The sequence below is a fragment of the Sinocyclocheilus anshuiensis genome, unplaced genomic scaffold, assembly GCF_001515605.1.
Source record: "Sinocyclocheilus anshuiensis isolate Anshui unplaced genomic scaffold, SAMN03320099.WGS_v1.1 scaffold714, whole genome shotgun sequence".
NCBI classification, from domain to species: domain Eukaryota; kingdom Metazoa; phylum Chordata; class Actinopteri; order Cypriniformes; family Cyprinidae; genus Sinocyclocheilus; species Sinocyclocheilus anshuiensis.
The window spans coordinates 451,214-461,918 of NW_015546068.1; positions in this window are offsets into that span (position 1 = coordinate 451,214).

Consider the following 10,705-nt stretch of genomic DNA (forward strand, 5'->3'; position numbering starts at 1 on the left):
TCTAAAATAAATGATATATGTGTGTGTGTTTTTTTTTTTCTCTAAACCTTTACAGGTCCCTTTTTTCACAGTTGCAATCGAAAGGTGTTTGCTGAGGCTAATTGGTGCAAATGCTTTACTAATCTTTGCTTTTTGTTCTTGTGAAAACAATTACAGTAAGTGCTTGACCAGGAATGTTGCAGAAAGGATCGTCAGTCTGTAGTATCAGTTTGAAAAAGAGGAAAAAAAAATAATACCATCTTTGTTCTGACAAGTGTACTCCCAGAGCCGGCTTTGTGTGTACATCTTGTAAATGGAAAATGAAAATGTCATTGTTGTGCGAGCGTGCGCGCCGTTTAATCCAATAATGATCTGATGTAACAAACTGCGCTAATATCTCTCAGCATAGTTAATCAGAGCAGACTTAGCCCTGTCGCTTTTTAGTTACCTCTGTTGAAACGGGAGAAGGGCTTCACTAATCTGTGATTGTTGGCTCTGGCAGTCTGAACAGTGCAAAATAGAATTGGCAGTCGGCAGGAACGTAACGGTTGTATAATGACGCACGGGGCCGGGCTGCTATTTGAGCTTATTAGATCTAATAACGTGGTGCGAGTGTTGAGTGGGATGCTGTTTGAATGGGGGTGGATCTCTGCTCTGATGGCTTTCTGGGTTTTTAAGAGTTCAATTCACGATGGTTTAACTTCCCCCTCCACCCTGTCCGGCCTTCCCAGACGTGCCGCTTCCACTCCTCACAAGGAATTAGCCGTGCAATTAAAACCTAATGACCTTTAAATGAAGGCTTGCCCTGCTCACCGGCCGTGTGTCCGCGTGCACGCGTGTTGGGATGCATCAGGATCCCCAGAGAATGTCGAAAGTCAGGTCAAGAGTGATGTCTAACATGATGTATAATAATATATGTATTATTATATTAATACTAATTATATGTAATATATTATACAATATATTATAATTATAATTATTATAATATATTAAAAGGTAGTATAAATATTTATTAATTTATGTGTAAATAAGCACACACACAGACACACACACACACACACACACACACACACACATAAAAAGCAAAGCAGTGAGGTCATTTTATTTATTTTTACACTTGCATACTAAAAAAAGTGCAAAAATGCAGTGAGCACTGAAGAAAGCTATGCGCTGCTTTTAAATTCACTTTTCTTTTTTTACTTTGCATATGTAAACAGTAGTATTACCATGGTTTTCCCAGTGGTATATTTTTATGGCAATGCCCTAGAATGCTTTTATACGAGAGAGCAGCATGTGATCGGCTCACTCATAGGCTTCTATTCATTCATAATCAGTCATAAAGGCGTGATTTAAGCAGTAAGATTATGTGGCATCTAGTTTTCATCTGTTCCGTCAGCTCGACTTCCTCTTCATGTATATTTCAGACTCTCTACTGGAGGGGACGGGAGTGTTTTTGCCTGCTTGCCGGCAGATTGAAATTGTGTTGATTGAATTAGACTAAGTCGGGGGATAATTAAGGACTCCAAGTCTCTGCAAAACTGTCAGCTTTCCAACTGGGAGAAAGAGGCTGTGCCACATCAATGTGGGCACCGCTGGCACAGGCGGGTTATAGCTGTTGACATTTTGCATTCAAGCTCAGGCCACGCTTCTAAAATGAGTTACTCAACTCGGCAGGTCAGCATACTGTTTTATGACTTTAGTAATAGAGCATTACATGGCCTGTGCAGTATACATGCTTCAGTAGCTGATGCTGCCATGGCCGACGTGATGCCTATATGGGTGTTCTTCCCTTTCAAAAAGACTTTTTGAAAGTTATAGGGCTGGAATCAATTCAGATGTTTTTTATTTGTTTCTGATTCATTTGGACATGTTTCAGTTATAGTATCTATTTAGATTACGTATGAATTTCTTTCTGCTATTGCTGTAAATTTATTTGTTTTTAATGTCAATTGAGAATTTTATTTACTATGAGAAATATTTAACCTATGTATGTATTTTAGATTTTTAAAAAAATCTTGTATTAATCTTTATATAGTTTTTTTGTTGCTTGTATGACTCTTATTTGCATTGTTCTTGAAATAGATAGCATTACTGCTGATGTAGCATTAAAAAAGTTATCATTACTTGCAGTAATGAAATAATTAAATGCATAAGATGATGGATGGTGTACACATTTGTCCACCCTGTAATATATTCAAATTACCGTATTGGCCCGAATATAAGACGACTCTGATTATAAGACGACCCCCCTTTTTCCAGATGTACCTTTTGGAAAAAGGCTTTTTAAAAACCAAATCTTGTTTTTTCTCAGTAAAACACATTTTGTCTTCAATTATTTTCATATTGCATATTTTTCCTATTTTAATTTTTGTTTTGAAAGTATGGTAAAAACTGGTAAACTGTACCAACAATCAAATTTAAAAAATATACACTTTTTGATATACCATTAAAAAAAAAAAAAACAGGTAGCCCATCTGAATTAGGACATTTAGGCTATCCATCTAATAGTAGCCTACTAAAATCTTATTAACAGTAGAAGTTAAATCTTACTGTAGTCTTCAAATCTGGGTACTGACTTACGTTTTAAAATCACAAAGGGAGTTTGGTCGCGATCTTTACAACACGCATTTACGTATTTCATGGCACACTCGTTTTATGCATATTTGGCACCACCTATTGTTGTGGGTGTATTATTGACATGTCAAAGTCTAGACCCTGAATATAAGACGACCGCGTTTTTTCAGTTGTATTTCCAAGAAAAAAACATCGTCTTATATTCGGGTCAATACGGTACCATCCATCCTGTAACAATTTCAACATTTTCATTACTGTGAGAAATGGTAACTTGTTGATTTGTTAACTGTTAATGAGTCTTTTGACTCTTTTGATTTATGACTCACTAAAAGGAATGGTTTAAAAGAATCATTTGTTTGTGAATTGGACCAAACTGACTGTGCCATATGTTTTTGAATCACTTAAAAAAATCGTTTCGTAAGAGTCATTTGTTTGTGAATCAGATTGCTTTCTTGTTATTTTATTTCTTGTTATTTAGTGTAGAATTTCTCTAATTTAAATGCTTAAAAAAATAAATAAACGAATTATATATTACAGAGGGGGAAGGTGTCATAAAAATTAATTTGTATTATAATTTAAAACTAGAATGACTTTATCACTTTTTTTTTGCACAATTTACAATTTCCACTGTTAGTCGATTTTAACTAAACTTGGCCTAAAATTGGCCTGAATTTGCTTTATTTATCTTATCACGGACAGCAGCTTGTGCAAAAGCCAACGTGCAATTGGTCATGACAGACAATAAGTGAGATGTCAGTGACCCACATTATATTTTTTAGCCGTCTCCCACAGTATTTGTTTCAGAACAGGCAAAGGTCACCCAGGAGGTCGAACTCTGACCCCCTTCGTTTGCTCCAGCCGTCTGCCTCCCAAATATCGATCCTTCTGTTGTGTCTCCCTCTTTTATTTTTGGTTTCCCACAGTCTGGCACGACGTTCGCGAAACTTCGAACCCCATATCCATCTGCATTGACGCCCGTTTTGTCCAAAACCGCTTTATTAAAGCCGCATTATCTATTCCTCACCAAGGAAAGTCCCAAGCAATTTAGTTCCTTCCCAATACCCCAGAGTTCCCTCTGTCAATAAGCCGAAAGGTGAGGCATAATGAACAACTGCAAACCTGGCTGCAAAGCAAATACTTTCCTGTGTTTAATATAGAGCGCAAAAGGCCGCTCAATGAAATGTCAATCTTGTTTTCCGGGGCTGAAGTGCGATCCGGTGCGCAGGGTGTGGGACGAGGGCGATTGTATTTACATTTGCTGAGGATAATGGGATATCAGGAGTGGCGATCAGCCATCTTGTGCATGCTCTAGTTGCTCAGATAAGCTGCGCCGGCGAGATCTTGAGGTGTGTGTGCGTTTGTGTTTGGGTCTGGTGATTATCCAGGCTGGGGGTGGGGCGAAGCCATCCGGGTCACGGCACCATTTTTTTGAGCGCACGCAGGCTCTTGGGGGTTGGGATGTTTCTGAGAGCGCGTTTGGGGGGTGGGGTGTCAAAGGCTAATTTCCAGAGCCGCTCTCGGGTGCCATCTCTCATCACAGAGCACTGTGCACGGCAAGCGGCTTGCTTGTTGTCATGGATACTGAAGCATGGTGCCCAGGAGAAGGCAAGCAGGGGACGAATGGCCGCCCTGCGTATAGGATTCCTGTCAAGCGCCCTCTGATAGATGGCATTGATGGACCATTTGTCATACTGTAATTGTTCCAGCAAACACGGAATACCCACTAGTATAAACAGTGGTCCGCCGCGCCGCTAATAAAGCGGGGAAATGGGGAAGAAAGCTGTGATACAGTGCTGCTCTCAGTTAAAGAGACAATCTCTCTTTTGTTTCGGCCCGCCGTGCTGATTAAAGCGGAACGGGCGGTAGGAGGAAGAATAGAAAGGGGCGAAGAGAAAGGTGAGTGAGGGAGAGAAAATAAAAAAGGCAATCATATAGCAAACGGCCATCACTCTTCAGTATTGATGTGGCCAGGCAGGAGAGACGCGTTGATAGGCTGTGGAACAACAGCAGCAGATTTGAGAGTGATTTGTTGTCTTTCCTCTTCATTTTGCTGGTGAAGTGGTCACAGAGAGAGAGAGAGAGAGAGAGAGAGAGAGATGGTCCGGGAAGAGTCTTCCTGCATACAGTAGAGTACAAATGACACGGGGTACAAAGGTATCATTTGTTTGTGTTTGTGTTAGCATTACTCTCATGTTCGCTCGAGCTGCTGGGAGTCATTTAGAAACCTTGCCCTCTGTCACACACGTTCATATTAGATTAAATGAAGTTATTATGGAATTAAGCGGGCAAAATATCGTAATCCCTCAAAAAATTGACTTAAAAAAAGTACTGCCATGGTGCAGTGAAGGTATCGAAATGATAATGCTGTTTTTCTACAGTATTTTGTTTTTTCAGTATTTCAGCCTTACTGTTTTTGTTTTATAAAATATTGTAAATTGTGTTTTAAATTAAAACAAATGACTTTTTATTAATTTGTTTATTAAAATTATTTTACCATAACATTATTATTATTAACATATTGTAAATTGCATATTTTATTTAAATTTATTTCCAATAAAATATTTAATTTAATTGTTTTTTAATTAAAAAAGTTTTTAATTAAAATCGAATTAAATTAAAATACAAAACAAATTAAATAATTAAATTAAATTTCAAAACATTTTAATTAATTAAAATCTAAAGACCTACATTTATTTATTTGCCCTACCATTTTTTGTATTGAGACATATTGCAAATTTCTTTTAAAATATTTTTTTGTTAATTTTTTTACATTTATTATCTTCAATGAATATGAATATGTATCATGTTCTATGAACGTCCAGTGTGTAACTCTATTTTATTTTATTTATCTATTTTTTTTGACAGATTAATTAAAATAACTGACTCATGGTTCTTATGTTTTGTTTTAATGCTGCCTGCAACAAATTTTATTTTATTAGAATATACTGTAATTTTTGAATGACCATGAATGGAGAAAGATACTTTTTGGAGTCCGTTGGTGCAGTAACGGCATCTACCAGCAGGGGCTAACTGTGCCATGCTCACCAGCCAAAACTTGACACTTTGTGTTGACATTTCCTTTTGAAACAGGAAGCTGGTGAGGAACATATTGAGAGACTTGTCCATTTCTTTTAAAAAAGCCAGAAGACTTTATTTTATCACAGTCTGGCAAAACAATGACTTGCTGCTTGGTATTGCTAGTCAAAAGCAGTTGGCATTAGTAGAACTAGCATTACTATGCTAGAGAGCATTTATTGGACAAAGTTATGTAGAAGACACTCAGTATTTTTGGTCAGTTTTTTAAATTTTTTTAAGTATTTAGTCAGTATATAGTAGTATATTTTTTATGTTGACATTTCTGTTTTCAGTTTAAATTGAACTTAATGCTGTTCTGAAATGTTTACATTAAAGTCTCGCGCTCTCTCTACACTCTTTTCTCTTCTAGTGTAATTTTGAGACTTCTGACAGAACAGAGAGGGAGAGTCTCTGTGTGTGTGTGTGTGTGTGTGTGTGTGTGTGTGTGATGGGCCGGTTGTCGTGGTGTTGTGCGACCTCTAGCTTTTGTCCTGACACCGTGTGACCCTGGAGCACTTTAGCGTGCCCCCTCCCTTTCACCTCGTCCGTGATAGACTGATTAAAGCATTATTAAGTGTAATTACCATTTCAAGAGGGAGAAACTCACATTGTCAGAAATTATGCTTAATTGCTCCGAAATGCATGCTCTGTCTGCATTTATACACATTTTCCACTGGTTAACTTTAGTGCTGTAGAGTCTGGGATTGGATCATACAAAGACATTTATGCACATGTGTCTCTCGAGAATGACAAGACTTTCTTGCAGTATTCAGTCACATTACGTTTTCAATATGTGATGGAAAGAAATGTAATTTAGGGTTTGAAAATAACCTCTAAATTACCCCAAAACGTGTGGCGAAAAATATATTGAAATAAGTAATCCCCGTCAAAATTTTTATCCCTATTGACAGAACTGTACAAAGGCACTGCCATGTACTTTTGGCCATGTACCAATCTTAGTACTGTGACATTCCTTATAAGTACCATGGTATGCAGTTATATAAACCATTGTCTACCTTTACTACTAATATTTTGGCCAGATTGATTAATCCTGGCTAAAATGGCAAGTGAAAATTAATTTAATCTACTTTATCAATTGATCTACATCGTCACGCATTTAAAGTCTTGATTAAACAGAAGTAGTGAGATAAGTTCTTCTGTATTGTGATGTATATCCAAGTGTAAGGGCATTTTCACACTAAGATCGATTACTATAAAGATAACTATAAACCTTTAATAATAATTCTAATTCTATGAGAATAGTGGAGTCCACACTACAGCTATAACATTAGCTATACAGAGGAACGATGTCGTCGGAATCGCTTTCAGAATAATTTTTTTTCCATTTGATGAATTAAAACAACACTGACAGCCAATCAGAATCCACTTGACTTTAAAGAGCCTGTGCATTTAAAGTGGCAGACGACAAAACTGCAGAGCACACTTATAATAATCAGAATGCTATCGTACTTTGGTCTGGATGCTGATAATACTCAATTTAGGCTTACTTAATGTGATGCATGTTTGTCATTCATGGTAAGATTTCTGTAACAGTACTAATAAATGAGGCTTATATATTTATCAATAAATCCAATTGGTTTCAATCTCATGCAGTTTAACTAATTGAATATTGCTTGTTCCACAGCTAGTCATATTTTAACCGTGTTCATATTTTTTAACTGAATTTAATTTTCACAGTGACCAGATTTATGCTGATTCTAAGCAATTTGAATGAATGCATTATGAAAATGTATTTAAAAAAATAAAATAAAATAGTTGCTATGCCATGTTTTTTATGAGTGCAGAAATCCTACCGCTTTCATTTATTTATGACTGACAAATATGCATCAAAGTTTATTATTTTGTTAAAAAATGTAATCCAAATGAATGGAAATTTAATGTGCTCCTCATATTAGGGCTGTCAAAATGGCTGAAAAACTAAATTCGAATTTTTTACTTAAATATTATCAATATTCGAATTATATTCGAATTTAAAAGGCATTATTTCAGTTAGGGGGAAAAAAAGCTTTTGGCGTCTCTCCTGAGGCCACAAGGGGGCGGATCGAACAAAATATTATGCACGTTTCTTCAAAGCATAATAAAATAACACAACTATCTTTAAAAAAAAAAGTGCATAATGTTGAAAATTATGTTTATAAACCATATATAATTAATAAAGTTGCTTGTTCATGCATGTATGTATAGTTTAACACAAAGCACCGAAAACTAATCACAAAAAATACTTTGTTCATTTAAAAACTTGAGATTCAGTGGGATGGGGAAAACCGCCATAAAGTCTCGAGACATGTTTTTTTAAAAGTTGAACTTACATTAATTTTACATAGCTTTCTAAACATGCTGCTCTCTCGTGCGATTGCAGCGTTGATAGATGTCCCTCTAGAAAATGAGATGAATATGCATTCTGTGTGAACGGCTTGGTTTCAGTTTTGGCGTAAACAACATCTTCCCCGCATTGATTGTTCTCTTTTTCTGCAATATTTTGAATGAACAACGTAGCAGCGCCGCATGTAGTGGGTTCAACTGGATAGGCTAACAAAAACATTACATTGTTGTCGCATTTCGTGCGCCACTGATAAAAGGCTGCCTGACGCACACCTAAAATTCGAATGCAACGTTTTTGCATTCGAATGTGGATTTTTATTTAAAATTCGACGAATATTCGAAATTCGAATTTTTTTTTGACAGCCTTACCTTGTATACATAAATCTTAAATTTAGGCCTTAATATATTTGAGTGTACAGTTCTCGTTATATCGTTTTTGGTGTGAATGGGCCTTAACAGGTTATTGGGAAAAAATGCAAAGGTTCTTTGCATCAGTTGTTGATTGGATGTTGAGATGTGGGCGTGGCATTTAAAATTGGAGGCAGATGAACGTGAGCTGGCGTGGGTGGAGTTTAAGTGGACTAAATGTATGGATGTGTTCTGTTTACAACATCACTGGAGAGAAGTATGTCATTTTTGATCGAGTTAGGATATTTTGATTTAAAAAATCATGAGATCAAACAAAATTTTAAAAGAAAACATGCATAGTTGAATTGTTCACAATAAGATTACTAAATATGCATATTTCTGCTCTGCTCCGTAGATATTTGTTAGTATCTGTATTACTGATCATCTGCTTTTCAGTACCACGGTATGTATCGACATATTACCATCTGATACCGTGACTGTTGCCACTGTACGTTTTGTTCACTTTGCATTAGAAATACAGGTGCGTTTTAGCATTGGGCCTACAAAAGAAGCTTGAAACCGTTTGATAATCTGTCTAGTTCTACCAGACCACCCACAATCCTACACTTCAGCCCACTGGGAAATGGTCAATGCCATCATCACAGCAGGTGACCACAGTCACAGACCAACTTCCTTTAGAGCTCGACAAGACTGGCGGTGTTTATTACCAACAACTCTGACTATCTTTCCCTCTGTCTCTCTTTCTCTCCCCTCATTTGTGCCATTATTATACTCTGGGTAAGAACAAACAGTATCTCTTCTTAATAATTCACATCACTTTCATCTGATATTCAGTTACCATGGGCAATTTAGTAGTTGAATAATTTTGTGAAAAATTCATTTATTATGGCTGCGCATTATGAGGCGAGTGTTGGAGGGGTTTAAATTGCATCTGCTGAGGGTTTCCAGCGGAAGGTAATGCGTTCTAATGTTCCCTGCCATATGCATTGTTTTCAGGGCTCATCAGTTTTACATTGATTCCCACTGAAGTGTTTAATTGCATCATGAATATGATCTAATTCCGTCCTTTTCGCCGAAACCAGAGCGCTCGGCGAGAATGATGTACTGCCTCGACAGCGCCATATCGGGATGTATTTTATATGGAACGTAAATTATAGTGTTAAATTAGCCCAGAAAGATAACTAGCTGGCACGGGGAATGGACTCAACAGTTTAATTTAGTGTCAAAAGGCCGTGAAGGGATACATCTCTCCTGGCTCGCTCTACGCCATTGCGTTGCCGCTTTTACTGGAATCCTTTTAGCTTTTTATCACCTGTAGTTCGCGTGTAGTCGGCGAAGAACCTAGAGGAGCATTTTATTATCCCCAGTGATGGAGCAAAAACTTACCGGCCTGTTAGTTGTCGCATCGTTGGAAATGATCCGTCTATCGTAGCAGGTCAAAACTGTTATAGTCTTCACGTTTTTCCATTTGAGCTACTTGAACGTGAGGAGGTGAATGCGTCTGCCTTTGAAACGCTTCAAGCTGCTTCATTCATTGAGATGATGAAAGCCATTGTGCTCTCGGGCCTGTGTGTGTGTGTGTGTGTCGTTCTCAGGCTGAAGGGTTGTGTTGAGTGGCTGCCAGTCGGAGGTCTTCTGCGTGAGCTTCTGTGCTTTGCCAGCTGCTCCTGAAAGCAGCTCTTCTCTGGCCTTGGCAGCTTCTTCAGCATCTTCTCTCACTGTAGCGGGATACAGTAAAGACGCTCGTATAACGGGTTAAGAGTTGAATGTCTGTGCTGCGTTCAGTGTCAGAGGAAGTCAAGTAACCGTATGTTTGATCGCAAACTCTTGGCTTCCTCTTATTCCCTGCACACAGTCGGTAACTTCCCATATCTAAATAAGAAAACTAAAGATTATACAAATCTTACTATGTTATCAGAATCTAAATTAAAAAAAGTTGCCCTGCATGGTAAAGGGTTCAATTAAAGCAATATGTTTTGAACGGGTGCGTTACAGTGATTTAACCACAGCTTAAGAGTAAACAACAGCACAGATGATGAGGATAATATTTATTTATTTATTCGTTTAATATTAACAACAATAATAATTGTACTTGGAAGATAAAATTGTTTATTGAAGTTATTATTATTAATGTTGTGGCGGGAGGAGCAAACGACAGACACAGTGGGCCTCGGAGAGGCTTTTATTTAACAGAAAACAAACGAAATGTCCAAAAATAGGGAATAAAGTGTCCAAAGGGGAAGGAGCATCCAAAATAAACATGAGATCTGGTGTCCTCGTTGTGCTGGGGAATCGTGAAGGAAGGGCAGTGTTCGGAAAGGAGGGGTCCAGGTAAAGGGCGGAGTCCATTATATATATATATATA